Here is a 5192-nt window from a genome sequence, read left to right as displayed (position 1 = left end):
ATCATGAATGACTCCAAGTAATATCTCTAAAATGAGCAAATGCACAGCGGAAGATTTCTTTCATACCTGAGAATAAACATGCTTTCAAGTGTCAACCAAAAGGTTGGTGAGTTCATTAGTTTATCGTAATCAATCATTTTCATAATTTTAATAGACCACAAGATTTCCTTTATTCAATAATCATACACTCGCAAGTGTTTAAAAATCATTCATATGGATTGAACACCTGGTAACCGACATTAACATCATGCATATAGAATATCCCCAAAACAGAAATCCATCTGTATAATATAAACTCGAAGTACTAAAGCATACCATTTTCCAGTATGGGGGGAGTTAGTGCCCATAGATCTACCTTTAGGATTCGCGTCAATTAGGGTGTCTGTTCCCTAATTCTTAGGCTACCAAGCTAAAAGGGGTGATATTCGATTCGATAATTAATGTAGTTTTGAGTACTTGTGTCTATTTCGTAAAGCATTTATAAAAGCATCGCATGTAATCTCAGTCCCAAAAATATATATTGCAAAAGCATTTAAAAAGGGAGCAAATGAAACTCACAATACTGTATTTTGTAGTAAAAATACATATGACGACATTGAACAAATGCAGGGTTGGCCTCGGATTCACAAACCTATATCAGTTATATATATTAAAACATATAATCGTAATATATATATATATATATATATATATATATATATATATATATATATATATATATATATATATATATATTGTTATTAATAATATACTTGTTTATTTAGGTAAATTTAGTATATTTAATTTATATGTTTTTACATAATTATTATTCATCATTAGTAATAAAACTTGTATATTAAAGTTTATGTATGATAAAAATATATATTTATATATTAATTGATATCTTTGATATATAGCTTAATTATTATCTTTTTAATAATAAAAATACAGTGTAATGTATTTTTATATAGAGGTATTTATTTATAATAATATTGATAGTTTTAGTGATAACAAAATAATAATTTTAGTAAGAATAATAATAATGATAATAATACTATGTTATATAACAATAATTATAAAACTTTTAATAATTCTTTTTAAAACATACTTTAATTAAAATTTTAATCATTTCCATAATAACATTTATATCCAAAATTGCTATATTTATTATCTTATCAATATTATTAACACCGGAATATTCATAGTTATAATAATTATAACCTTCGCGTTTAATTTAAAAACTAATGACGATAGTTTCTTTTAACATTAATTTGTAATCATAATAGTATCACTAGCAATAGTTCGATAATACTAATACTAATAATAATAATAATAATAATAATAATAATAATAATATTAATAATGATAATACTACTAATTTTCTAAATGATAATACTAATAACAATAATGATAATATCGTAATTTGTATTAATGAAGCTAATGTTACAAATCATATCATATAGTTAATAATATCTAACATAATATCTATAATTAATAATGTTTAGAATAACAATGATAATAACAATAAATAATAATAATAATAATAATAATAATAATAATAATAATAATAATAATAATAATAATGATAATGATAATGATAATAATAATAATAATAATAATAATAATAATAATAATAATAATAATAATAATAATAATAATAATAATAATAATAATAATAATAATAATAATAATAAATCTTTGGTGATGGAAACAACCTTTAAATGCTTTTCCAAAAAAAAAAATTTGCCCACGACCGGGCTCGAACCCGTGACCTCCCGCTCATCCACTAATCCCCTTAACCACTCCTCTGTCTTACGTTTTCTAATTTATACTCCGTATTTATTTTATTTAACCCAACCTATCTGTGTGTTATCTTCTTCTTCCTCATGAGCATTCAATCGATTCAGCAACCAATAAACAACTAAACCACCTAATTTTCAATTTCAAACTTCTTAACTAAATCAGAGGACTCGTGATTAATAGCAAACAAAAGAAAAACATAAAAAAATGAAATAAAATTCTTTGCTGCTGTCGCAGCTATGTAAAAAAAATAAATGGGTTTTTGATTTTAAGAGCGTATTAGCCAGTAATTATAACATGAAATATGTGAGAAATCTTTCATAGAAACTTTCCAATACCTCGATTTAACTTGAATCGTAAAGAATAACACGAATTTGGATGAGGAACGAAGTTTGACTTTTTCTTTCAAGAACTTTGACTCTGAAATTCGGGCCTGATATAACGAATTAGAATTTGCTATTTTGAAGAAAATTTTCTTGAAGGATTCATAACAAGATTGCATTATTACTTTTTAAAAACTCTTTCGATTTGAATAATGAAAAATAAAAAAAATAAAAACGAGTATGAACAGAGATGTTCGCTGCTCAGTTTATTTTTATCTTTTTGGGTTTTTAATTCTATCACCAATTGCAATACACAATATAAACCGACTGATTTCTGTTGTAAATGGTGATTGAAGTCGACTTTTATGGATTCTAGCTAAAGACTCGACAAGAACAAAATGGAGAAGAGAAAGAACAAAAAAATAATAATAAAAAAGAATTAAAGTTGGATCTATCGTGATTCTATCTGTACTAATTGATATTATTTAATAATATTAATAATAATAATCTTTTTAATTTTGTTAAGAATAATAAAAATACTAATAATAATAATAATAGAAGTAATAATAAAATTTCAATAATAATAATAATAATAATAATAATAAAGTAATTACAATAAAGATAATAAAAAAATGATAATTTTTCAGTAATCATGTAAATAATGAGATTAATAATGATATCAATAATATTAGTAATAATAATATTATAACAGATTAAATGTATCAGATTTCATATCTGGTAATATTAATAATACTGATATTAATATTAACATTAATATTATATTATTACTAATAATGATGAAGTAATAATAATAATATTAGTACAACAGTTATATTTTTATCTTGTAACCACATTTAATATGTTAATATACAATTTATTAAATTTATGAATATTTAATAATTACATACTATATTATATGATAACATTCATTGAATATTTAATGTTTATACATTTTATATGTATTACAATATAATCTTGATTAGAAATCATATATATAGATTTATATTTATATATATGTATACTACTATATATATACAATTATATTTTAAACGTTAAGTAGATGATTAATTATATATATTAAACAATTAACTACAAAGTATAACATTATACATTTACAACATGCTTGGTTCAAACTAGGCAATGGGAATGGAAAAGGAAATGGGAATACTAAAGGAATACTAAGGGAATACCAATTCATTACCTAGTATTTATCTTACATGTTATTTGATTAATATAAAAACAATTTAATTTGATGTACATATATATTCACAAATAAATAGTTTTATAAATATAATAATATTTATATATACACTCACAGATATACATATACTCTGTATTGTATATATATTACTCGTCATATACTCCGTATATATTTGTACGTATTTTTTGTGTAAATACACATAAATAAGAAATTTTCATAACATCAAGATATGCTTGATTAATATTAATTTACTAATTTACTATAGAAAATATTACTATCACATGTATATGATTACGTACAGTTACAAGATAAAATTCAAATGATATCTAATCGTATTTGTTAGTATATATAAGGAATATATGAATATACTAATAAGAATGTTACAATAAAACTAAACTGGAAATAATAAAATATAGATTATATATGTGTCTAACAGTGGAACATGGGAGAAAAATAAGGAAAAGTGAGATATTTGTTGAATATCCATTACCTTGTTTCATAACCCCCAATTTAGTGGTTAATGGAGTATTACCCAGTAGTGGGTAATCATTAATTACGTAAAATTAATCCAAGCTCTATTAATGCTAATGACTCCCATTCCTTACCTCCTAAAACCCCCAACCAAGCACACCCTTAATATTTTGATAACGTTGACAAAATATGCTTGAACCATTTATATACAATATACTATATATATTCAAACTAAAAAACTTTAGTTTTTTTAATGTTATCTTTCTTAATAACTAAATTACTTAATAGTTCATTAATACTAATATAATTATTTACAGATATCATTATTTATATTTACATTCCTAGTTATAATTAAAGGTTTGTGAATCGTCGACAACGGTCGAAAGTCAATTGCATATATGAAACAGTTTAAAATTTTTGAAACTCAACATTACAGACTTTGCTTATCGTGTCGAAATCATATAAAGATTAAGTTTAAATTTGGTCGAAAATTTTTGGGTCGTCACAATATAACTTAAATAACATAAATAAAATGTTAGTGAAGTTAATAAAAGTTAGATTACAGAAATATAATTTTACGTATGATGATAATAATATTTATCTTATTAATAAATAATAGAAGATATCGTTAAAGAATTTCTTACCTTGATTAGTGACTTGCTTGCTTAGATAAACCTTGATTATACGGAGCATTTCGTGCTAATAACGTGTTATAATTCTAGTAGTTTATAACAACCTTTATGGCTGATCTTAGCAAAGACTTCTTAATATATGTATATATGAATAAAGAATAAAGATAAGAGGCAGAAACTTTCTATATTATGAAAGTTAGGTACAAATTTGAATGACAAATATGGATGTCTTATTTATAATGCAAAGTTTACTGTGCAAATAACTATTCCTCTGCATGCGTATGTAAAACAGAATTATCATCCATATTTGACTTTAGTGCATATATCATAACAATTATTATATTATAAGATCATTTGTTATGGTGTGCGATGAGAATGTGAATTTTTTATGATTTGTGATGTGAGTGTGAGTTGAATTTCTTTTCATAATTAAACGTTTTCGGTTGAAAATGTTGTGTCATGACGTCGTGGGTTAAAAATAATGAATTTAAATGAATAATAATTAAAAGTAAAAATAAAAAATAAAATAAAAACCATTGACGCGCCCGTCACTCACTCCAAACCAAGGTTGCTTAATGTGAAGTTTGGACATGGGTTTCTTGCGGCCACATCAACAGCACAACGTGGCTTCAATATCATCACAATCAGCCTAATTACACCTACCAGGCTACCACATTACAACATTACATCATTACTAGTACGAAGTAGCAAAATTTATATTAATTGTTAAATTACCTTATATATGAAATTGTTAAAATGCTCATTACCTTATATATTAGATGTTAA

The sequence above is a fragment of the Rutidosis leptorrhynchoides genome, chromosome 3 (genome assembly GCF_046630445.1).
Source record: "Rutidosis leptorrhynchoides isolate AG116_Rl617_1_P2 chromosome 3, CSIRO_AGI_Rlap_v1, whole genome shotgun sequence".
Taxonomy (NCBI): Eukaryota; Viridiplantae; Streptophyta; class Magnoliopsida; order Asterales; family Asteraceae; genus Rutidosis; species Rutidosis leptorrhynchoides.
This window is presented reverse-complemented; position numbering follows the sequence as displayed.